Here is a 26733-nt window from a genome sequence, read left to right on the forward strand (position 1 = left end):
AGAGTCAAGACTGTGCCGGTCAAGACCCAGAGTCCAGACTGCAGCAGTCAAGACCCAGAGTCCAGACTGCAGCGGTCAAGACCCAGAGTCCAGACTGCATCAGTCAAGACTCAGAGTCCAGACTGTGCTGGTCAAGACCCAGAGTGCAGACTGCAGCGGTCAAGACTCAGAGTCCAGACTGCAGCGGTCAAGACCCAGAGTCCAGACTGCAGCGGTCAAGACCCAGAGTCCAGACTGCACCAGTCAAGACTCAGAGTCCAGACTGTGCCGGTCAAGACCCAGAGTCCAGGCTGCATCAGTCAAGACTCAGAGTCCAGACTGTGCTGGTCAAGACCCAGAGTGCAGACTGCAGCGGTCAAGACTCAGAGTCCAGACTGTGCTGGTCAAGACCCAGAGTGCAGACTGCAGCGGTCAAGACTCAGAGTCCAGACTGTGGCGGTCAAGACCCAGAGTCCAGGCTGCATCAGTCAAGACTCAGAGTCCAGACTGTGCTGGTCAAGACCCAGAGTGCAGACTGCAGCGGTCAAGACTCAGAGTCCAGACTGCAGCGGTCAAGACCCAGAGTCCAGACTGCAGCGGTCAAGACCCAGAGTCCAGACTGCACCGGTCAAGACTCAGAGTCCAGACTGTGCCGGTCAAGACCCAGATTCCAGACTGCATCAGTCAAGACTCAGAGTCCAGACTGTGCTGGTCAAGACCCAGAGTGCAGACTGCAGCGGTCAAGACTCAGAGTCCAGACTGCAGCGGTCAAGACCCAGAGTCCAGACTGAGTCCAGATTCTCGAACTCTGCCGGTGAAGACTCAGAGTCAAGACTGTGCCGGTCAAGACCCAGAGTCCAGACTGCAGCGGTCAAGACCCAGAGTCCAGACTGCAGCGGTCAAGACCCAGAGTCCAGACTGCATCAGTCAAGACTCAGAGTCCAGACTGTGCTGGTCAAGACCCAGAGTGCAGACTGCAGCGGTCAAGACTCAGAGTCCAGACTGCAGCGGTCAAGACCCAGAGTCCAGACTGCAGCGGTCAAGACCCAGAATCCAGACTGCACCAGTCAAGACTCAGAGTCCAGACTGTGCCGGTCAAGACCCAGAGTCCAGGCTGCATCAGTCAAGACTCAGAGTCCAGACTGTGCTGGTCAAGACCCAGAGTGCAGACTGCAGCGGTCAAGACTCAGAGTCCAGACTGTGCTGGTCAAGACCCAGAGTGCAGACTGCAGCGGTCAAGACTCAGAGTCCAGACTGTGCCGGTCAAGACCCAGAGTCCAGGCTGCATCAGTCAAGACTCAGAGTCCAGACTGTGCTGGTCAAGACCCAGAGTGCAGACTGCAGCGGTCAAGACTCAGAGTCCAGACTGCAGCGGTCAAGACCCAGAGTCCAGACTGCAGCGGTCAAGACCCAGAGTCCAGACTGCACCGGTCAAGACTCAGAGTCCAGACTGTGCCGGTCAAGACCCAGAGTCCAGACTGCATCAGTCAAGACTCAGAGTCCAGACTGTGCTGGTCAAGACCCAGAGTGCAGACTGCAGCGGTCAAGACTCAGAGTCCAGACTGCAGCGGTCAAGACCCAGAGTCCAGACTGCAGCGGTCAAGACCCAGAGTCCAGACTGCACCAGTCAAGACTCAGAGTCCAGACTGTGCCGGTCAAGACCCAGAGTCCATGCTGCAGCAGTCAAGACCCAGAGTTCAGACTGCACCGGTCAAGTCCCAGAGTCCAGACTGCATCGGTCAAGACTCAGAGTCCAGACTGTGCCGGTCAAGACCCAGAGTCCAGGCTGCAGCGGTCAAGACCCAGAGTCAAGACTGCACCGGTCAAGTCCCAGAGTCCAGACTGCATCGGTCAAGACTCAGAGTCCAGACTGTGCCGGTCAAGACCCAGAGTCCAGACTGCAGCGGTCAAGACCCAGAGTCCAGACTGCACCGGTCAAGTCACAGAGTCCAGACTGCATCGGTCAAGACTCAGAGTCCAGACTGTGCTGGTCAAGACACGGAGTCCAGGCTGCATCAGTCAAGACTCAGAGTCCAGACTGTGCTGGTCAAGACCCAGAGTCCAGACTGCATCAGTCAAGACTCAGAGTCCAGACTGTGCTGGTCAAGACTCAGAGTCCAGACTGTGCTGGTCAAGACCCAGAGTGCAGACTGCAGCGGTCAAGACCCAGAGTCCAGACTGCAGCGGTCAAGACCCAGAGTCCAGACTGCAGCGGTCAAGACCCAGAGTCCAGACTGCACCGGTCAAGACTCAGAGTCCAGACTGTGCCGGTCAAGACCCAGAGTCCAGACTGCATCAGTCAAGACTCAGAGTCCAGACTGTGCTGGTCAAGACCCAGAGTGCAGACTGCAGCAGTCAAGACTCAGAGTCCAGACTGCAGCGGTCAAGACCCAGAGTCCAGACTGCAGCGGTCAAGACCCAGAGTCCAGACTGCAGCGGTCAAGACCCAGAGTCCAGACTGCACCAGTCAAGACTCAGAGTCCAGACTGTGCCGGTCAAGACCCAGAGTCCAGGCTGCAGCGGTCAAGACCCAGAGTCCAGACTGCATCGGTCAAGACTCAGAGTCCAGACTGTGCCGGTCAAGACCCAGAGTCCAGGCTGCAGCGGTCAAGTCCCAGAGTCCAGACTGCATCGGTCAAGACTCAGAGTCCAGACTGTGCCGGTCAAGACCCAGAGTCCAGGCTGCAGCGGTCAAGACCCAGAGTCAAGACTGCACCGGTCAAGTCCCAGAGTCCAGACTGCATCGGTCAAGACTCAGAGTCCAGACTGTGCCGGTCAAGACCCAGAGTCCAGACTGCAGCGGTCAAGACCCAGAGTCCAGACTGCACCGGTCAAGTCACAGAGTCCAGACTGCATCGGTCAAGACTCAGAGTCCAGACTGTGCTGGTCAAGACACGGAGTCCAGGCTGCATCAGTCAAGACTCAGAGTCCAGACTGTGCTGGTCAAGACCCAGAGTCCAGACTGCATCAGTCAAGACTCAGAGTCCAGACTGTGCTGGTCAAGACTCAGAGTCCAGACTGTGCTGGTCAAGACCCAGAGTGCAGACTGCAGCGGTCAAGACCCAGAATCCAGACTGCAGCGGTCAAGACCCAGAGTCCAGACTGCAGCGGTCAAGACCCAGAGTCCAGACTGCATCGGTCAAGACTCAGAGTCCAGACTGTGCCGGTCAAGACCCAGAGTCCAGACTGCATCAGTCAAGACTCAGAGTCCAGACTGTGCTGGTCAAGACCCAGAGTGCAGACTGCAGCGGTCAAGACTCAGAGTCCAGACTGCAGCGGTCAAGACCCAGAATCCAGACTGCAGCGGTCAAGACCCAGAGTCCAGACTGCAGCGGTCAAGACCCAGAGTCCAGACTGCACCAGTCAAGACTCAGAGTCCAGACTGTGCCGGTCAAGACCCAGAGTCCAGGCTGCAGCGGTCAAGACCCAGAGTCCAGACTGCATCGGTCAAGACTCAGAGTCCAGACTGTGCCGGTCAAGACCCAGAGTCCAGGCTGCAGCGGTCAAGTCCCAGAGTCCAGACTGCATCGGTCAAGACTCAGAGTCCAGACTGTGCCGGTCAAGACCCAGAGTCCAGGCTGCAGCGGTCAAGACCCAGAGTCAAGACTGCACCGGTCAAGTCCCAGAGTCCAGACTGCATCGGTCAAGACTCAGAGTCCAGACTGTGCCGGTCAAGACCCAGAGTCCAGACTGCAGCGGTCAAGACCCAGAGTCCAGACTGCACCGGTCAAGTCACAGAGTCCAGACTGCATCGGTCAAGACTCAGAGTCCAGACTGTGCTGGTCAAGACACGGAGTCCAGGCTGCATCAGTCAAGACTCAGAGTCCAGACTGTGCTGGTCAAGACCCAGAGTCCAGACTGCATCAGTCAAGACTCAGAGTCCAGACTGTGCTGGTCAAGACTCAGAGTCCAGACTGTGCTGGTCAAGACCCAGAGTGCAGACTGCAGCGGTCAAGACTCAGAGTCCAGACTGCAGCGGTCAAGACCCAGAGTCCAGACTGCAGCGGTCAAGACCCAGAGTCCAGACTGCACCAGTCAAGACCCAGAGTCCAGACTGCATCAGTCAAGACTCAGAGTCCAGACTGTGCTGGTCAAGACCCAGAGTGCAGACTGCAGCGGTCAAGACCCAGAGTCCAGACTGCAGCGGTCAAGACCCAGAGTCCAGACTGCACCAGTCAAGACTCAGAGTCCAGACTGTGCCGGTCAAGACTCAGAGTCCAGACTGCAGCGGTCAAGACCCAGAGTCCAGACTGCAGCGGTCAAGACCCAGAGTCAAGACTGCACCGGTCAAGTCCCAGAGTCCAGACTGCATCGGTCAAGACTCAGAGTCCAGACTGTGCCGGTCAAGTCACAGAGTGCAGACTGCAGCGGTCAAGACTCAGAGTCCAGACTGCAGCGGTCAAGACCCAGAGTCCAGACTGCAGCGGTCAAGTCACAGAGTCCAGACTGCATCGGTCAAGACTCAGAGTCCAGACTGTGCTGGTCAAGACCCAGAGTGCAGACTGCAGCGGTCAAGACTCAGAGTCCAGACTGCAGCAGTCAAGACCCAGAGTCCAGACTGCAGCGGTCAAGACCCAGAATCCAGACTGCACCAGTCAAGACTCAGAGTCCAGACTGTGCCGGTCAAGACCCAGAGTCCAGGCTGCATCAGTCAAGACTCAGAGTCCAGACTGTGCTGGTCAAGACCCAGAGTGCAGACTGCAGCGGTCAAGACTCAGAGTCCAGACTGTGCTGGTCAAGACCCAGAGTGCAGACTGCAGCGGTCAAGACTCAGAGTCCAGACTGTGCCGGTCAAGACCCAGAGTCCAGGCTGCATCAGTCAAGACTCAGAGTCCAGACTGTGCTGGTCAAGACCCAGAGTGCAGACTGCAGCGGTCAAGACTCAGAGTCCAGACTGCAGCGGTCAAGACCCAGAGTCCAGACTGCAGCGGTCAAGACTCAGAGTCCAGACTGCACCGGTCAAGACTCAGAGTCCAGACTGTGCCGGTCAAGACCCAGAGTCCAGACTGCATCAGTCAAGACTCAGAGTCCAGACTGTGCTGGTCAAGACCCAGAGTGCAGACTGCAGCGGTCAAGACTCAGAGTCCAGACTGCAGCGGTCAAGACCCAGAGTCCAGACTGCAGCGGTCAAGACCCAGAGTCCAGACTGCACCAGTCAAGACTCAGAGTCCAGACTGTGCCGGTCAAGACCCAGAGTCCAGGCTGCAGCAGTCAAGACCCAGAGTTCAGACTGCACCGGTCAAGTCCCAGAGTCCAGACTGCATCGGTCAAGACTCAGAGTCCAGACTGTGCCGGTCAAGACCCAGAGTCCAGGCTGCAGCGGTCAAGACCCAGAGTCAAGACTGCACCGGTCAAGTCCCAGAGTCCAGACTGCATCAGTCAAGACTCAGAGTCCAGACTGTGCCGGTCAAGACCCAGAGTCCAGACTGCAGCGGTCAAGACCCAGAGTCCAGACTGCACCGGTCAAGTCACAGAGTCCAGACTGCATCGGTCAAGACTCAGAGTCCAGACTGTGCTGGTCAAGACACGGAGTCCAGGCTGCATCAGTCAAGACTCAGAGTCCAGACTGTGCTGGTCAAGACCCAGAGTCCAGACTGCATCAGTCAAGACTCAGAGTCCAGACTGTGCTGGTCAAGACTCAGAGTCCAGACTGTGCTGGTCAAGACCCAGAGTGCAGACTGCAGCGGTCAAGACCCAGAGTCCAGACTGCAGCAGTCAAGACCCAGAGTCCAGACTGCACCGGTCAAGACTCAGAGTCCAGACTGTGCCGGTCAAGACCCAGAGTCCAGACTGCATCAGTCAAGACTCAGAGTCCAGACTGTGCTGGTCAAGACCCAGAGTGCAGACTGCAGTGGTCAAGACTCAGAGTCCAGACTGCAGCGGTCAAGACCCAGAGTCCAGACTGCAGCGGTCAAGACCCAGAGTCCAGACTGCAGCGGTCAAGACCCAGAGTCCAGACTGCACCAGTCAAGACTCAGAGTCCAGACTGTGCCGGTCAAGACCCAGAGTCCAGGCTGCAGCGGTCAAGACCCAGAGTCCAGACTGCATCGGTCATGACTCAGAGTCCAGACTGTGCCGGTCAAGACCCAGAGTCCAGGCTGCAGCGGTCAAGTCCCAGAGTCCAGACTGCATCGGTCAAGACTCAGAGTCCAGACTGTGCCGGTCAAGACCCAGAGTCCAGGCTGCAGCGGTCAAGACCCAGAGTCAAGACTGCACCGGTCAAGTCCCAGAGTCCAGACTGCATCGGTCAAGACTCAGAGTCCAGACTGTGCCGGTCAAGACCCAGAGTCCAGACTGCAGCGGTCAAGACCCAGAGTCCAGACTGCAGCGGTCAAGTCACAGAGTCCAGACTGCATCGGTCAAGACTCAGAGTCCAGACTGTGCTGGTCAAGACACGGAGTCCAGGCTGCATCAGTCAAGACTCAGAGTCCAGACTGTGCTGGTCAAGACCCAGAGTCCAGACTGCATCAGTCAAGACTCAGAGTCCAGACTGTGCTGGTCAAGACTCAGAGTCCAGACTGTGCTGGTCAAGACCCAGAGTGCAGACTGCAGCGGTCAAGACTCAGAGTCCAGACTGCAGCGGTCAAGACCCAGAGTCCAGACTGCAGCGGTCAAGACCCATAGTCCAGACTGCACCAGTCAAGAACCAGAGTCCAGACTGCATCAGTCAAGACTCAGAGTCCAGACTGTGCTGGTCAAGACCCAGAGTGCAGACTGCAGCGGTCAAGACCCAGAGTCCAGACTGCAGCGGTCAAGACCCAGAGTCCAGACTGCACCAGTCAAGACTCAGAGTCCAGACTGTGCCGGTCAAGACCCAGAGTCCAGGCTGCAGCGGTCAAGACCCAGAGTCAAGACTGCACCGGTCAAGTCCCAGAGTCCAGACTGCATCGGTCAAGACTCAGAGTCCAGACTGTGCCGGTCAAGACCCAGAGTCCAGACTGCAGCGGTCAAGACCCAGAGTCCAGACTGCAGCGGTCAAGTCACAGAGTCCAGACTGCATCGGTCAAGACTCAGAGTCCAGACTGTGCTGGTCAAGACCCAGAGTCCAGACTGCATCAGTCAAGACTCAGAGTCCAGACTGTGCTGGTCAAGACTCAGAGTCCAGACTGTGCTGGTCAAGACCCAGAGTGCAGACTGCAGCGGTCAAGACTCAGAGTCCAGACTGCAGCGGTCAAGACCCAGAGTCCAGACTGCAGCGGTCAAGACCCAGAGTCCAGACTGCACCAGTCAAGACCCAGAGTCCAGACTGCATCAGTCAAGACTCAGAGTCCAGACTGTGCTGGTCAAGACCCAGAGTGCAGACTGCAGCGGTCAAGACCCAGAGTCCAGACTGCAGCGGTCAAGACCCAGAGTCCAGACTGCACCAGTCAAGACTCAGAGTCCAGACTGTGCCGGTCAAGACCCAGAGTCCAGGCTGCAGCGGTCAAGACCCAGAGTCAAGACTGCACCGGTCAAGTCCCAGAGTCCAGACTGCATCGGTCAAGACTCAGAGTCCAGACTGTGCCGGTCAAGACCCAGAGTCTAGACTGCAGCGGTCAAGACCCAGAGTCCAGACTGCAGCGGTCAAGTCACAGAGTCCAGACTGCATCTGTCAAGACTCAGAGTCCAGACTGTGCTGGTCAAGACCCGGAGTCCAGACTGTGCCAGTCAAGACCAGGAACTGCTCCTTACGCCAGTCAAGTTACAGGGACCAGATGACGCTCGTCAAGAGTCGAGACCCAGTCCTTCCTGTCCCAGGCCCAGAACACGTCTGGCGACAGTCAAGCACTGAAGACTCGCATGGAGACGGCAACCAGAGGAGCACGCCTGTGGATGTAGAGGGACAGATGAGTAAGCAGGGCTTCCAGATATAACATACAGTATCAGGGCTGGTTTGGAGGAGGATATCAGGTGGGGAGTGGGGCTATTGCTGTGTGGGGGGCTTAATATACTTTAATAGTCTTTGTCAGAAAGACTTGCGGCCTATCGGGAAATGCCAGTGAGCCACTCTTGGACAGAATCGCAGGAAGAACTTAACTCTCGGGAACAGGCATAACCTTCTTCTTCCCTCATGTCCTCTGTGCATTGCATCCGGTCATCCGCATTACACCATCATAATACTGACCTGGACAATCGTTTTTTAAGGTGATTTTTACCGAACAATGAATGCCGTAAAAATGATATTCAGTAAACAATGAATCATATTTAGTTTTATTTTCTTAATTCCACTGTAATTTGATTTTTTTTATGTTTCCAGTACTTTGTATGGTAAAATTAATGGTGCCATTCAAATTTCCAACCCGTACAAAAAAAAACAAAAGAAAAACAAGTCTTCATACGGCAATGTGGATAGAAAAATAAAAAAGTTCCCGCTCTTGGAAGAAAGGGAGGAAAGAGTGAAAATGTAGAAATGAAAATTGTTTCCTTAAAAGGGATCTGTCAGCAGGTTTTTTCTATCTAATCTGAACGCAGCCTAAGGTCCCCAGATTCCAGTGACTAGGCTTGGTGAAATCGCAGTTGTATCACATTATTACTAAAGGATTATAGCGCTCCATAATAATTCATGATCTCTGTTTAACCCGCCATCATCACTGATTGGCCGCTTTCTGCCTAGGCCCAGTGTAAACAGAAAGCGGCCAATCAGTGGTGTGGGCGGGGTAATAGAGAGCTCAGCATTCAGAGAACTGCTAAATCTGCAACAAAAAAATTGTGATTTTATCAAAACTGCCCCCAGCAGCTCAGTAGGTGATACCTCATGGAAATCAGGAAGATATGCAGCAAAGTCTTAGATGTCGATAATTGTGCTATTATTTTGGAGAATACATAAGTATGTGCACCCCATTGAAAGCGCAAAATTGGGACTTCACGCATATCTGGACGAATGAGAAGGCCTCATTTATCTTCAAGATATTGTGTGGTCTATTGGAAACTCGTGACTCTGAAGTTTCAAAAAATTCACAATGTGAAGAGGATTGGAAGCCTAAGAAGAACCCAACAGAACGACAAAGGAGGAGGCCACGAGGACAAGGTGAGAATTTGAATTTCCTCAAATAGAATCCAAATGTTTTGATAAATTTTGAGAAGAATTCAATTTGCCTCAAAGCAATTTGTCCGTCTCAAAAGAACGCATGTATAAATAGCAAATATATCAGCTCTTTAATAAAAACATGGAGCGCCCCTTATTGGTTAACTCGCTGCCATCCATTATACATGTGTCATTATAGAAAATCCATCTGTCATATTTTTTGAGCCACACTTGGGCAATGTTTCTTCTTTGTTGCTCCCATGGACTCCACTGTCCCAGCTCTGCAAGTTCTCGCCTAACCAAAGACAAGGTGAAAACTCATTGATTGCTGTTGGTCCGACCACTGGGACCCCCAGCGATTCCAAGAAAAACATCATTATTAGCATTTCTGGGGTATTTAGGTCCAACTCTTGCCTCTCTGGGGAATGCCCGGTCACTCCTGCCATTCAGCACAGGAGTCTCGTAAATCTGAGACAGTTGGCAACTTTGGAAGAGGAATCTGAAACACCGGTTAGAATGCAGAGTCAGCCATGTATCCGCGCCACCACTAAGGGATTCTCGGAAGCTGCTGGGTTCAACGTTATTCAACACAATGAGTTTATTTGGAGAGTCCAAAAACTTGAGCTTTTAAAGGAGAAATTACTTCTGCAAATTCCCCTTTATTGGAGAATGTGAACTCGGTTTCTTAAAGACTTTGGCGGATCCATCTTTTCCCTATGATTCCGGCCATAACTATTGATTGGCTTCAAGAATGGACATGTTACTAGTTTTACCACTTCATGGTTTCCAAACTTCGAGGAGTGGTTGAAAGAAGTGACATATGGAAAATGTGCAGGCTGATGCTGTTTTTACATTGCTGTGCATGGTGTTCATCTTCTTGCAGCACCTTTTCAGGCAAGTTCCAGGCTGAAACCATGTATGTTTCTTTTCCTAAAGAATTTTATGAAGCAATCTTGAAAAATGGTGTAAGCCTTTTTGTTTCCCTGAAGTTCTCTTTGCAGTCTTTTGATTGTACAGGGCCTTGTCTGATGAGGTTTCTAACATCATCTTCAAAAAAGTGACATGCACTATTTTCCCACCAGGCGTTTTTCAAAAAAAGAAATTACAGAAAAAAGAATTTAAAAAATTGTCATCTGGAGTGCATTTTTCATATAAATGATGTACACAGTTTTCCGAGGAGTTCTTGGAGTTGAAACTCTTAATTTCTCCAAAACTTGGGAGTTTCAGTTTCTGCTCCAAAAACTCAGCAAAAAGACTCCTTGTGCATGTAGCGTTAGGGGACATTTGAGACCCCATTCTCTAATTTGGACAACCCATTTTCAGACTCCTGTACACATGTGTAGATTATAAAGGATGGGCCTTATAGGTAGATCATTATGGGGTCAACTGTGATGCTTCTCAGAATTTCAGGTCTTGTATTTCCGAGTTACCGAACAAAACTTTACCTTCCTCTTGAAAACAAAAGAAACCGAAATGAGTTTTGCAGAACAGGTTTCATTCTGGAAGGAAGAACATTGGTTTTAGGTTTTCCCATATCCATTCGGATATTGATTGCCTCCTACGGCAAATGGCGGGTCTGCAGCTGTTTCTAGGCAGCACTTGTTAGAGCTGATGCATCGCCCAGAAAGACGGGGGAGCGAGCGGCACAGCGATGTGGAGGAAGCTGAGGATTAATGTTTCCTTCTCTGGAGGAAATCCGCACAGATTTTACTCTTGCAAACAATACTTTATTTGAAAATTGTTCTCCCAGTTGTGAACATCTGAGGATGGAGTTAAGTGTGCGGCTGTTTATGGGGGGAGATTTATGGGGCCTGGATATATATTTGCATTATCCACTTTGAGTAAATACTCGAGATGTGGAGTGCATTTGATTAAAAGGTGTAGCTTCCATCTGCGCTATTATTTCCAACACCTGCCAGATCGGCAATAGAAAACATTAGTGGATCTTAATTAGACTGATGAAATGACAGCAAAACAAACATGTAAACTGCCGAGCTTCTGAATCAGCAGAGCTATACGGAGCAGCTGAGTCTGTATACCATGCAGTGCACCAAGAAGGACCGAGTCTGTATACCATGCAGTGCACCAAGAAGGACCGAGTCTGTATACCATGCAGTGCACCAAGAAGGACCGAGTCTGGATACCATGCAGTGCACCAAGAAGGACCAAGTATGGATACTATGCAGTGCATCAAGAAGTACTGAGTCTGGATACCATGCAGTGCACCAAGAAGAAATAAGTCTGAATGCCATGCAGTGCACCAAGAATGACTGAGTCTGGATACCATGCAGTGCACCAAGAAGGAATAAGTCTGGATGCCATGCAGTGCACCAAGAAGGACTGAGTCTGGATACTAGGCAGTGCACCAAGAAGGACTGAGTCTGGATACCATGCAGTGTACCAGGCAGGACTGAGTCTGGATACCATGCAGTGCACCGAGAAGGACCAAGTGTGGATACCATGCAGTGCACCAAGAAGGACTGAGTCTGGACACCATGCAGTGTGCCAGGAAGGACTGAGTCTGGATACTAGGCAGTGCACCAAGAAGGACTGAGTCTGGATACCATGCAGTGCACCAGGAAGGCCTGAGTCTGGATACCAGGCAGTGCACCAGGAAGGACTGAGTCTGGATACCATGCAGTGCACCAAGAAGGACTGAGTCTGGATACCATGCAGTGCACCAAGAAGGACTGAGTCTGGATACCATGCAGTGCACCAAGAAGGACTGAGTCTGGATACCAGGCAGTGCACAAGGAAGGACTGAGTCTGGATACCATGCAGTGCACCAGGAAGGACTGAGTCTGGATACCAGGCAGTGCACCAAGAAGGCCTGAGTATGGATACCATGCAGTGCACCAAGAAGGACTGAGTCTGGATACCAGGCAGTGCACAAGGAAGGACTGAGTCTGGATACCATGCAGTGCACCAGGAAGGACTGAGTCTGGATACTAGGCAGTGCACCAAGAAGGACTGAGTCTGGATACCATGCAGTGCACCAGGAAGGCCTGAGTCTGGATACCATGCAGTGCACCAAGAAGGACTGAGTCTGGATACCAGGCAGTGCACCAGGAAGGACTGAGTCTGGATACCATGCAGTGCACCAAGAAGGACTGAGTCTGGATACCATGCAGTGCACCAAGAAGGACTGAGTCTGGATACCATGCAGTGCACCAAGAAGGACTGAGTCTGGATACCAGGCAGTGCACAAGGAAGGACTGAGTCTGGATACCATGCAGTGCACCAGGAAGGACTGAGTCTGGATACCAGGCAGTGCACCAAGAAGGCCTGAGTATGGATACCATGCAGTGCACCAAGAAGGACTGAGTCTGGATGCCATGCTGGGCATCAAAAAGGACTGAATCTGGATGCCATGCAGTGCACCAAGAAGGCCTGGGTCTGGATACCATGCAGTGCACCAAGGAATACTGAGTCTGGATGCCATGCAGGGCACGAAGAAGGACTGAGTTTGAATACTACTCAGTGCACCAAGAAGGACCAAGTCTGGATACCATGCAGTGCACCAAGAAGGACTAAGTCTGGATACCATGCAGTGCACCAAGAAGGACTAAGTCTGGATACCATACAGTGTATCGAGAAGGACCAAGTCTGGATACCATGCAGTGCACCAAGAAGGCCTGAGTATGGATACCATGCAGTGCACCAAGAAGGCCTGAGCCTGGATACTAGGCAGTGCACCAAGAAGGCCTGAGTCTGGATACCATGCAGTGTACCAGGAAGGCCTGAGTCTGGATACCATGCAGTGCACCAAGAAGGCCTGAGTATGTATACCATGCAGTGCACCAGGAAGGCCTGAGTCTGGATACCATGCAGTGCACCAGGAAGGACTGAGTCTGGATACCATGCAGTGCACCAGGAAGGACTGAGTTTGGATACCATGCAGTGCACCAAGAAGGACTGAGTCTGGATACCATGCAGTGCACAAAGAAGGACTGAGTCTGGATACCATGCAGTGCACCAGGAAGGCCTGAGTCTGGATACCATGCAGTGCACCAAGAAGGCCTGAGTATGTATACCATGCAGTGCACAAGGAAGGACTGAGTTTGGATACCATGCAGTGCACCAAGAAGGCCTGAGTCTGGATACCATGCAGTGCACCAGGAAGGCCTGAGTCTGGATACCATGCAGTGCACCAGGAAGGCCTGAGTCTGGATACCATGCAGTGCACCAGGAAGGCCTGAGTCTGGATACCATGCAGTGCACAAAGAAGGACTGAGTCTGGATACCATGCAGTGCACCAGGAAGGCCTGAGTCTGGATACCATGCAGTGCACCAAGAAGGCCTGAGTATGTATACCATGCAGTGCACAAGGAAGGACTGAGTTTGGATACCATGCAGTGCACCAAGAAGGCCTGAGTCTGGATACCATGCAGTGCACCAAGAAGGACTGAGTCTGGATACCATGCAGTGCACCAAGAAGGACTGAGTCTGGATACCATGCAGTGCACCAAGAAGGACTGAGTCTGGATACCATGCAGTGCACCAAGAAGGACTGAGTCTGGATACCATGCAGTGCACCAAGAAGGACTGAGTCTGGATACCATGCAGTGCACAAAGAAGGACTGAGTCTGGTTACCATGCAGTGCACCTCCTAGTGGCTTCAAGTCCAGTCCCCAACACTAACCCTTCACTGTCCCTAACTATAATACAAGCAGCAGTGAATACAATGAACATATTAGCATTTAAAGGGAACATATACATTACAGTACAAATAATACATTACATCACAGACAGTACATAAAGTGCACGGGGGGGGGGGGTCAAACGGAAGGAGGAGAGGGTGCAACTGAGGCGACCTGCCACCCCCTTACATATGCACCTGTTCACATTAGCTTGGAAGTGCCAGTCAGTCTTTTGTCCTCATGATAGAATAGAGAAGGCTCAGTAGACTAATTGGATGATGTAATAAACGAGCTGCTAACAATGCAATAATGAGGATGAAATAGTAAAGATACAATGTTTCTATAAATCTGCATGAGAAATGCCATGAGTAATTGCAATCTGCTCTGGATGTTGAAAATTAGAGCCAATCAGTAAATTGATGCTTCATATTCATTTTCAGTAGCGCAAAATTGCTTCAGTTCAGCTCAGTTCAGTTCACCTGATCACCAGCAAAGCTCTGCCAGAGACGAGGGGCACAACTGGGCACTGTGTTCTCCTGTAACTAGGGCTAATATGGATGCCCCAGTTACAGTGAGAAAAACTGAGCAAGGAGAAAGGAGGACGTTACCTCCGAAACGCGTCAGATTAGGGAATTCCTTTTTAACTGCAGGGGAGCCCATAGCCGGTGACGTCACCCTAGTGGAGTGGAGTTTTTTTGCATTGTGCAATGCTTCACCCAGCATGACCGGCCGGAACACTGATTTATGAAAGCCCCACAGACCTACACAGACCTGATCAGCCTACCCAGAGGAGAGCAGGCAGCATCCTGGTTACCACTCCATACCGATTCCAAGGATATCTTCCCGCACAGAGGAGCCATACATATTGGTCTGAGCGTTACTCCTTGGATCCACACATACAGGTCTGATTGCAGCTTTTCACATTCATTCAAAATGTTATTGGAAGTGAAATACGAACAGTAAAAAATATCAAAAAAGGAAACTAAACCAAAAATTACTTTCCCTCTATACTTGCATCACAAAAAAATATATAAAATTGATTACATAGTAATTTTTATGTACTGAAATATAGGGCAAAAAGCTACATCTGTAGAAAATAAAAGACAATGAAAAAATAATAATTCCCCGGACACCGAAGAGATTCTCCAGGGTAATCAGGTGTCATGAGCAGCATATCATCAGAAAAATATCTGATGATGCCACGAGTCTGTGCGACCGCTGCTGGTGGAAATATAATGGCTTCTCTGTCAGCACAGAATACGCCTCAGGATGTGCTGGATCCCAGTGGCCGCTCGTAGACAGGTATAACTTAATTTGATATTTTTTACAACTTTTTTTTGGCCTGGACAACCCCTTTAAGACCATTTCAGGCTTAGTCATTAAAGGGATAAATAGTTTAAGATTTCTCCGATCTGGCTGTTACAGCAGGGTGTATGTAATGGAGCTAGCACTCTTTATTGTTCCCTGTGTATAATATGGCGGAGGGCAGGAGGGGTCAACTCATTAGCGCTGTATAAATTGTGCAGCTAGCTCCCCTAGTGGAAGGTACCTATAATTGCAATGAAGTGGCACAGTAAGTTGGGGAAGCAGTTCAGATCAGGGACTCTATCCAACGACTCAGCCCCATAGCTGTCTTGTTCTCTGTATTGAGAAATTTAGCTTTCCTACACTTGTGCATAGAAACAAAATATTTTCTGTTTGAGGTTCTTCTTTAACACCGGCACAATATTATTATTTTCAAGGTTGTGTGAGGACACCTCTTCTAGCCATGAAGCTACGCATCTTATAGAAGTTCATACTTGTCTCCAAGGTCAGGAAATTGGGTCAGATCCTCTTCTCCATCATGGACTGATTGACTTCTTACCTCTTTGACAAGGGTCATCCACGTTCTGAGCTGAGAAACCGGCCACAATGAAGGCAAAAATATTCACAAAGGCAGACGATTTCTTCTCCAAGGTCCAGGGGCCATGCCTGCTGCTGACTCCGCGTCTCGTTGTCTTCTCTTTCTTCCACCACCTTGTATTTTCCTCTAAGTATTCCTTCTATGGCATGACGTCAATCAAGCCTGAGCAGCACCTCAGCCCCTCCGAGCTGCCAATTTCTCATATTGTCTAGTTTGCCCGAACCAATTACGTCTCCTACAGAAGTTTGAAGAGGTTGGGATTTGTGAATTTTAATGCAGACGTATTCATATTGAAATAGTTACTTCTGCTTGTTCATGTATGTATTCCGCAGGAGGAGCGCGAAGAGCGGCTTTATCTAATTCTTCATCCCGTCTTGATTCAAAGTCGAGTACAGAGCATCATTACCTGAGGATCGGGCTGTGGGAAGAAAGGCCGAATCACGAGACATCCGCCGGGTCCAGGCAATCAATGATAGATCTCTCTGTAGCTTTCCCTTTGTATCGTATCGTCTTTTATGCGATGCCATAATCATCATCAGATTTACTGTTTCTGAAGCAGAACAAACTTTATCTGCGTTTCCTTCTTTTTTATTTTTGACATTTTATATCGTCTCGTATTGAAGACACGTTTGGAGAACACTGATTCTAATGGCGTCTTGTTTGAAAAAGATTCATATCTCGGAAAATCTTCTCCGAGTTCTCTGGTGTTAATCGAAATAATATTGTGACAGTGATATACTGAATTTGGTTTGTGATAATTTGCAGCCCTTACTAGATTCTTGGAAAAGTTAAGAGTAAACAAAAGACATCTAGAACTTGTACACCGGCCTCTACAGTGAGGTCTATAGACGTTTCCAAAAGAATTAAAAATAAAGCCTGCTCAAGAATAGTGCATTGAAAAAGTATTTATACCTGCGCAATTTTTCATGTTACATCCACATTATCTATTGGGATTTTATGTGGCACCAACACTAAGTATCAAGTATTTGTGAAGGGTAAAGGAAATGATACAGGGTTTTCTAATTTTTTTAAAATTATAAATCTGATAATCGGGAGGTGCATTTGTATACAGGCCTCTGTAGTCTGAAGTTCCTAAGTAAAATTCTGAGTGAACAATTGCCTCCAGAAATCACATAATTAGCAAACTGAGTCCACCTGGTTATAATTTTATTATTATTATTATTATTATTATTATTAATTTATATAGCACCATTAATTCCATGGTGCTGTACATGAGAAAAGGGTTACATACAGAGTTATAGATATCATTTACAGTAAACAAGTTTACAATGACAGACTGGTACAGAGGGGAGAGGACCCTGTCCTTGCGGACTTACATTCTATGGGATAGTGGGGAAGAGGCAGAAGGTAGGGGCGAGGCGGCAGCTCTGGCGATGGCAAGGCAGCAGAATGGTTATTGCAGGCTGTAGGCTTTCTTGAAGAGATGGGTTTTCAGGTTCCGTCTGAAGGATCCGAGGGTGGTGGATAGTCGGACGTGTTGGGGCAAAGAATTCCAGAGGATGGGGGATATTCGGGAGAAATCTTGAAGGCGGTTGTGTGAGGAACGAATAAGTGTGGAGGAGACTAGGAGGTCTTGGGAGGATCGGAGATTACGTGAGGGAAGATATTGGGAGATTAGTTCAGAGATATAGGGAGGGGACAGGTTGTGGATGGCTTTCTAGATCAGTGTTAGTAGTTTGAACTGGATTCGTTGGGGAATTGGGAGCCAGTGGAGGGATTTGCAGACGGGAGAAGCAGGGGAGTAGCGAGGAGAGAGGTGGATTAGCTGGGCAGCAGAGTTGAGGACAGACTGGAGTGGTGCAAGAGAGTTAGCGGGGAGATCACAGAGGAGGGTGTTGCAGTAGTCAAGGCGGAAGATGATGAGGGCATGCACAAGAGTTTTGGTAGATTGTGGGCTGAGGAAGGAACGGATTCTGGCAATATTTTTGAGTTGGAGGTGACAGGAGGTGGCAAGAGTTTGGACGTGCGGTTTGAAGGACAGGGCCGAGTCGAGAGTTACCCCGAGGCAGCGGATTTCAGGTGCGGGAGAGAGCGTGATGCCGTTTGCCATAATAGATAGGTCAGGTAGGGGGGATACGTGAGGTGGGGGAAAGATGATGAGTTCGGTTTTGTCTACATTGAGTTTTTGGAAGCGAGAGGTGAAGAAGGAAGATATGGCTGACAGACACTTCGGGATTCTGGACAGCAGAGAGGTGACATCTGGGCCAGAGAGGTAGATATGAGTGTCGTCCGCATACAGGTGGTACTGGAAGCCATGGGACTTTATGAGTTGTCCTAGGCCAAGGGTATAGATGGAAAAAAGTAGGGGCCCTAGGACAGAGCCTTGAGGGACTAAAACAGAGAGAGGGTGGGATGAGGAGGTAGTGTGGGAGTGGGAAATGCTAAATGTGCAGTCGGAAAGGTATGAGGCAATCCAGGACAGGGCAAGGTGTTTGATGCCAAGGGAAGAAAGAATCTGTAGCAGTAGGCAGTGATCGACTGTGTCGAAAGCAGAGGACAGGTCAAGAAGGAGGAGGATGGAGAACTGTCTGTTAGCTTTGGCTGTGAGTAAGTCATTAGTAATTTTGGTCAGGGCAGTTTCGGTGGAGTGGTGGGGGCGGAAGCCTGATTGGAGGTTGTCAGGGAGAGAGTTAGATGAGAGGTGGGAGGACATTTGAGCATGGACATGCTGCTCAAGGAGTTTTGAAGCAAACGGGAGCAATGATATGGGGCGGTAGCTGGGGATAGCAGTTGGGTCAAGGTTAGTTTTTTTGAGGATGGGTGTGATGGTAGCATGCTTGAAGGCAGAGAGGAAGGTACCAGAAGATAGCAATAACTTGAAGAGATGGGTTAGGCCTGGAATGAGCATGTTAGTGAGGTTGGGGAGCAGGTGGGAGGGGATGGGGTCAAGTGCACAGGTGGTGAGGTGCGATTTGGAAAAGAGGTGAATAAGCTCCCCTTCAGTGTTGTTGGAGAGTGAGGTTATTAGGGAAGGGCAGAGGTCTGGTATATGGAGTGGTTGGGGTCCTGGAACAGTTAGGGTTTGCCTTGTTTGGTCTATCTTGCTTTTGAAGTAGGTGGCAAAGTCCTCGGAAGAAATGAGGAGAGTTGGAGGTGGCAGTGGTGGGCGGAGGAAGGAGTTAAATGTGCTGAATAGTTGTTTTGGGTTGTAGGATAGTGAAGATACAAGGTTAGTGAAATAGGTCTGTTTAGCGGAGGTGAGGGCTAATTTGAAGTCAAATGTAGCTTGTTTGAAAGCAGTGAAGTCTAGGGTTGAGCGACTTTTACTTTTATAGGATCGGGTCGGGTTTCACGAAACCCGACTTTTTTAAAAGTCGGGTCGAGTGAAATCGGCCGATCCTATAAAAAAGTCGGGGTCGGAGTCGGCCGAAACACGAAACCCAATGCAGTGCATTGGGTTTCCAATGGTTCCCAGGGTCTGAAGGAGAGGAAACTCTCCTTCAGGCCCTGCGATCCATATTTAAGTGTAAAATGAAGAATTAAAATAAAAAATATTGCTATACTCACCCTCTGACGCGCCCTGGTACTAACCGGCAGCCTTCCTTCCTTAGAATCAGCGCGTGAAGGGTCTTAGATGACGTCGCGGCTTGTGATTGGTCGCGCGACCGCCCATGGGACCGCTCGCGCGACCAATCACAAGCCGCGACGTCACCGAAGGGCGCGTCCGAGGGTGAGTATATTCCTATTAGGTATATACTCACCCTCGGACGCGCCCTGCTTCTGTCCGGCAGCCTTCCTTCCTAAGAATCAGCGCTTGAAGGACCTTCGGTGACATCGCGGCTTGTGATTGGTCGTGCGAGCGGTCACATGGGCGGTCGCGCGACCAATCACAAGCCGCGACGTCATCTAAGGCCCTTCACGCGCTGATTCTAAGGAAGGAAGGCTGCCGGTTAGTACCAGGGCGCGTCAGAGGGTGAGTATAGCAATATTTTTTATTTTAATTCTTTATTTTACACTTAAATATGGATTCCGATACTGATTTCTGATATTGCAAACATATCGGAACTCGGTATCGGAATTCCGATACCAGATTCAGAAGAGTGAACAGGTGCTGAACCCAGAGTCGCCAACTCGTATATAGTTAAGTAAATAGGGCAGCACACTGCAGCGCCAAAACATGCAAACTTGAAAACACGAAATTTAAACTGCATTACTGCACTAGAAATATGAAAAATGAGAGCTTTTAGCGCATAAAAATGGCCAATTTTATGTGTACCTGGTAGCCACTTTACGGCATCTCTCTTATACGAGGTCCTACGCTTGACCTACCTCGCTGAGAATAAACGTCTCCATCTGAATGGGTACATGTGAAACCTCTTCTTGGACTCAAATTCTCTCTCTCTGTGGAGGGGTATTGGACCTGCTGTAATTAAAACACCTGAAGCTAGGAGGCGGAGTGCACGATCAGAAGGCTAGAGAATACATTTCAAAAACCTGACCTGCACATCCAAATATAGACTGAGTGTGAACAGGTGCTGAACCCAGAGTCGCCAACTCGTATATAGTTAAGTAAATAGGGCAGCACACTGCAGCGCCAAAACATGCAAACTTGAAAACACGAAATTTGAACTGCATTACTGCACTAGAAATATGAAAAATGAGAGCTTTTAGCGCATAAAAATGGCCAATTTTATGTGTACCTCGTAGCCACTTTACGGCATCTCTCTTATACGAGGTCCTACGCTTGACCTACCTCGCTGAGAATAAACGTCTCCATCTGAATGGGTACATGTGAAACCTCTTCTTGGACTCAAATTCTCTCTCTCTGTGGAGGGGTATTGGACCTACTATAATTAAAACACCTGAAGCTAGGAGGCGGGGAGTGCACGATCAGAAGGCTAGAGAATACATTTCAAAAAACCTAACCTGCACATCCAAACATAGACTAAGTGTGAACAGGTGCTTTCAAGTTTGCATGTTTTGGCGCTGCAGTGTGCTGCCCTATTTACTTAACTATATACGAGTTGGCGACTCTGGGTTCAGCACCTGTTCACACTTAGTCTATGTTTGGATGTGCAGGTCAGGTTTTTGAAATGTATTCTCTAGCCTTCTGATCGTGCACTCCCCGTCTCCTAGCTTCAGGTGTTTTAATTATAGTAGGTCCAATACCCCTCCACAGAGAGAGAGAATTTGAGTCCAAGAAGAGGTTTCTACATGTACCCATTCAGATGGAGACGTTTATTCTCAGCGAGGTAGGTCAAGCGTAGGACCTCGTATAAGAGAGATGCCGTAAAGTGGCTACGAGGTACACATAAAATTGGCCATTTTTATGCGCTAAAAGCTCTCATTTTTCATATTTCTAGTGCAGTAATGCAGTTCAAATTTCGTGTTTTCAAGTTTGCATGTTTTGGCGCTGCAGTGTGCTGCCCTATTTACTTAACTATATACGAGTTGGCGACTCTGGGTTCAGCACCTGTTCACACTGAGTCTATGTTTGGATGTGCAGGTCAGGTTTTTGAAATGTATTCTCTAGCCTTCTGATCGTGCACTCCCCGCCTCCTAGCTTCAGGTGTTTTAATTACAGCAGGTCCAATACCCCTCCACAGAGAGAGAGAATTTGAGTCCAAGAAGAGGTTTCACATGTACCCATTCAGATGGAGACGTTTATTCTCAGCGAGGTAGGTCAAGCGTAGGACCTCGTATAAGAGAGATGCCGTAAAGTGGCTACGAGGTACACATAAAATTGGCCATTTTTATGCGCTAAAAGCTCTCATTTTTCATATTTCTAGTGCAGTAATGCAGTTCAAATTTCGTGTTTTCAAGTTTGCATGTTTTGGCGCTGCAGTGTGCTGCCCTATTTACTTAACCAGATTCAGAAGATTGCCGACCTCATGGCCAACCCCACACAGGGGTCGGGTCGGGTTTCATGAAACCCGACTTTGCCAAAAGTCGGCGACTTCTGAAAATGGCCGACCCGTTTCGCTCAACCCTAGTGAAGTCATCTATCAGGCGTGTTTTCTTTCAATGCCGCTCTGCAACCCTGCATGCTTGTCGAAGTTTTTTTGTGAGATTGTTATGCCAAGGTTGCCTATTGGTTCGTCGCACTGTGCCATGCATGAGAGGGGCGACTGAGTCTATGGCTGATGTGAGGGTGGAGTTATAGAAAGCGGTGGCGCTGTCCGTGTCGTGGAGTGAAGATATGGAGGACAGGGGTAGAAGAGAGTCTGAGAGTCTGTGAATGTCTAGATGTGCTAGGTTTCTGCGAGGATGTGGTAATGGCTGGACATGCGGGGCAGGTGAGGATGAGAAGGTGAGTAGATGGTGGTCAGATAGGGGGAAGGGAGAGGTTGTGAGATTAGATAAGGAACAGAGGCGGGTAAAGATGAGGTCTAGTGTATGTCCGTCTGTGTGGGTAGCTGTGGAGGACCACTGAGTGAGTCCAAAGGATGAAGTAAGGGCCAGTAGCTTGGAGGCTGCTGGCTGGCGGGTGTCAGTAGGGATATTAAAGTCACCCATGATGATGGTGGGAATGTCAGCAGAGAGAAAGTGAAGGAGCCAGGTGGAGACTTGGTCGATGAAGGCAGTGGCTGAGCCCGGTGGTCGGTATATGACAGCCATTTGGAGATTAGAGGGAGCGTAGATACGGACAGAGTGAACCTCAAAAGAAGGAAGGATAAGGGAGGGTGGGTGTCGGTTGGATAGGGTTGAAGGAATAGTTTTTAGAAAGAAGGATACCCCCTCCTCCACCATGTCTGTTGCCAGAGCGAGGAGTGTGGGTAAATTGGAGGTCACCATAGCTTAGTGCTTCAGGCGAGGCCATGTCAGGGGGCGTCAGCCAGGTCTCAATGAGGGCCAGGAAGGAAAGGTTGCCGGAAGTAAAGAGATCGTGGATCACGTGGAGCTTGTTGCATATAGAGCGGGCATTCCAAAGTGCCCCAGAGAGAGGAAGCAGGGGGGTGGGGGTCAGTGGCACAGATTTTAAGTGTGAAGGGTTGAGATAGTTTCTCATAGTGTGAGAAGGATAGGGGTGAGGATTAGAGATGAATGAGGTGGGGGGGCAGGATTGGGGGATGTGTCACCAGCAGTGAGAATAAGCAGAGAAAGAAGCAGGTGGGTGAAGGAGAGTGATTGGCTTATATTATATTTTGGTGGTAGAGGTCTGAGGTTAGAGAGCAGGTCTGCAGATGAAGCGAGGTGGGGGGGTAAGAGAGGGGGAGATAGTTATGTGGTTTGAGGGTGCAAGGGTATGGTATGGGGTTAGTGGAGGAGAGTGAGGATTAGTGGAGCAAAAACGGTGGGGGAAATTTGAACATGGTTAAAGAGCAGGGGAGCAAAAGAAAGGCAAGTAAATTTAGAAGACAGTGATTAGTCTTACCTACTGGCTGATTTCTGGACTATTTCTGGTACATTTCAGATGATACACTTAAAATATGTCACTTGAAATTATGTCACATCTGACTAAAGTAAGATCTGTTATGATAAGGTAATTCAGTACCACAATGGACATAGAGGTCAGAGCACATACAGTGACCTGACAATAACCCAAAAACATAGAACGAGCTCTGAGACGTGGGAACTCTGCTGATCGCAATCCCTAATCCTCTCCAACCACACTAGAGGCAGCCGTGGATTGCGCCTAACGCTCCCTATGCAACTCAGCACAGCCTGAGAAACTAGCTAGCCTGAAGATAGAAAATAAGCCTACCTTGCCTCAGAGAAATACCCCAAAGGAAAAGGCAGCCCCCACATATAATGACTGTGAGTTAAGATGAAAAGACAAACGTAGAGATGAAATAGATTTAGCAAAGTGAGGCCCGACTTTCTGAACAGAGCGAGGATAGGAAAGGTAACTTTGCGGTCAACACAAAACCCTACAAAAACCACGCAAAGGGGGCAAAAAGACCCTCCGTACCGAACTAACGGCACGGAGGTACACCCTCTGCGTCCCAGAGCTTCCAGCATGCAGGAAAAAACAAATAGACAAGCTGGACAGAAAAAACAGCAAACAAAATAGCAAAGCGGAACTTAGCTATGCAGAGCAGCAGGCCACAGGAACGATCCAGGAGGAAACAGGTCCAATACTAGAACATTGACTGGAGGCCAGGATCAAAGCACTAGGTGGAGTTAAATAGAGCAGCACCTAACGACTTCACCATATCACCTGAGGAAGGAAACTCAGAAGCCGCAGTACCACTTTCCTCCACCAACGGAAGCTCACAGAGAGAATCAGCCGAAGTACCACTTGTGACCACAGGAGGGAGCTCTGCCACAGAATTCACAACAGTACCCCCCCTTGAGGAGGGGTCACCGAACCCTCACCAGAGCCCCCAGGACGACCAGGATGAGCCATATGAAAGGCACGAACAAGATCGGGAGCATGGACATCAGAGGCAAAGACCCAGGAATTATCTTCCTGAGCATAACCCTTCCACTTAACCAGATACTGGAGTTTCCGTCTTGAAACACGAGAATCCAAAATCTTCTCCACAATATACTCCAACTCCCCCTCCACCAAAACCGGGGCAGGAGGATCAACAGATGGAACCATAGGTGCCACGTATCTCCGCAACAATGACCTATGGAATACGTTATGTATGGAAAAAGAATCTGGAAGGGTCAGACGAAAAGACACAGGATTAAGAACCTCAGAAATCCTATACGGACCAATGAAACGAGGTTTAAACTTAGGAGAGGAAACCTTCATAGGAATATGACGAGAAGATAACCAAACCAAATCCCCAACACGAAGTCGGGGACCCACACAGCGTCTGCGATTAGCGAAACGTTGAGCCTTCTCCTGGGACAAGGTCAAATTGTCCACTACATGAGTCCAAATCTGCTGCAACCTGTCCACCACAGTATCCACACCAGGACAGTCCGAAGACTCAACCTGCCCTGAAGAGAAACGAGGATGGAACCCAGAGTTGCAGAAAAACGGCGAAACCAAGGTAGCCGAGCTGGCCCGATTATTAAGGGCGAACTCAGCCAAAGGCAAAAAGGACACCCAGTCATCCTGATCAGCAGAAACAAAGCATCTCAGATATGTTTCCAAGGTCTGATTGGTTCGTTCGGTCTGGCCATTAGTCTGAGGATGGAAAGCCGAGGAAAAAGACAAGTCAATGCCCATCCTACCACAAAAGGCTCGCCAAAACCTCGAAACAAACTGGGAACCTCTGTCAGAAACGATATTCTCTGGAATGCCATCTAAACGAACCACATGCTGGAAGAACAATGGCACCAAATCAGAGGAGGAAGGTCATTTAGACAAGGGTACCAAATGGACCATCTTAGAGAAGCGATCACAGACCACCCAAATGACTGACATCTTTTGAGAGACGGGAAGATCTGAAATAAAATCCATAGAGATATGTGTCCAAGGCCTCTTCGGGACCGGCAAGGGCAAAAGCAACCCACTGGCACGAGAACAGCAGGGCTTAGCCCGAGCACAAATCCCACAGGACTGCACAAAAGTACGCACATCCCGCGACAGAGATGGCCACCAAAAGGATCTAGCCACTAACTCTCTGGTACCAAAGATTCCAGGATGACCAGCCAACACCGAACAATGAACCTCAGAGATAACTTTATTCGTCCACCTATCAGGGACAAACAGTTTCTCCGCTGGGCAACGATCACGTTTATTAGCCTGAAATTTTTGCAGCACCCGCCGCAAATCAGGGGAGATGGCAGACACAATTACTCCCTCTTTGAGAATACCCGCCGGCTCAGATAAACCCGGAGAGTCGGGCACAAAACTCCTAGACAGAGCATCCGCCTTCACATTTTTAGAGCCCGGAAGGTACGAAATCACAAAGTCAAAACGGGCAAAAAACAGCGACCAACGAGCCTGTCTATGATTCAACCGCTTGGCAGACTCGAGATAAGTCAAGTTCTTATGATCAGTCAAGACCACCACGCGATGCTTAGCTCCTTCAAACCAATGACGCCACTCCTCGAATGCCCACTTCATGGCCAGCAACTCTCGATTGCCCACATCATAATTTCGCTCAGCAGGCGAAAACTTCCTGGAAAAGAAGGCGCATGGTTTCATCACCGAGCAATCAGAACTTCTCTGCGACAAAACAGCCCCTGCTCCAATCTCAGAAGCATCAACCTCGACCTGGAACGGAAGCGAAACATCTGGTTGACACAACACAGGGGCAGAAGAAAAACGACGCTTCAACTCTTGAAAAGCTTCCACAGCAGCAGAAGACCAATTGACCACATCAGCACCCTTCTTGGTCAAATCGGTCAATGGTTTAGCAATACTAGAAAAATTGCAGATGAAGCGACGATAAAAATTAGCAAAGCCCAGGAACTTTTGCAGACTTTTCAGAGATGTCGGCTGAGTCCAATCATGGATGGCTTGGACCTTAACAGGGTCCATCTCGATAGTAGAAGGGGAAAAGATGAACCCCAAAAATGAAACCTTCTGAACACCAAAGAGACACTTTGATCCCTTCACAAACAAAGAATTAGCACGCAGGACCTGAAACACCGTTCTGACCTGCTTCACATGAGACTCCCAATCATCCGAGAAGATCAAAATGTCATCCAAGTACACAATCAGGAATTTATCCAGGTACTCTCGGAAGATGTCATGCATAAAGGACTGAAACACTGATGGAGCATTGGCAAGTCCGAATGGCATTACTAGATACTCAAAATGGCCCTCGGGCGTATTAAATGCAGTTTTCCATTCATTGCCTCGCTTAATTCGCACAAGATTATACGCACCACGAAGATCTATCTTGGTGAACCAACTAGCCCCCTTAATCCGAGAAAACAAATCAGATAACAACGGCAAGGGGTACTGAAATTTAACCGTGATCTTATTTAGAAGGCGGTAATCTATACAAGGTCTCAGTGAACCATCCTTCTTGGCTAGAAAAAAGAACCCTGCTCCTAATGGCGACGATGACGGGCGAATATGCCCCTTCCCCAAGGACTCCTTCACATAACTCCGCATAGCGGCGTGCTCAGGCACAGATAAATTAAACAGTCGACCTTTTGGGAATTTACTACCAGGAATCAAATCGATAGCACAATCAAAATCCCTATGTGGAGGTAGGGTATCGGACTTGGGCTCATCAAATACATCCCGGTAATCAGACAAGAACTCTGGAACCTCAGAAGGGGTGGATGACGAAATAGTCAGAAATGGGACATCACCGTGTACCCCCTGACAACCCCAGCTGGACACAGACATGGATTTCCAATCTAATACTGGATTATGGACTTGTAGC

The sequence above is a fragment of the Ranitomeya imitator genome, chromosome 2, assembly GCF_032444005.1.
Source record: "Ranitomeya imitator isolate aRanImi1 chromosome 2, aRanImi1.pri, whole genome shotgun sequence".
In the NCBI taxonomy this organism is placed as follows: Eukaryota; Metazoa; Chordata; class Amphibia; order Anura; family Dendrobatidae; genus Ranitomeya; species Ranitomeya imitator.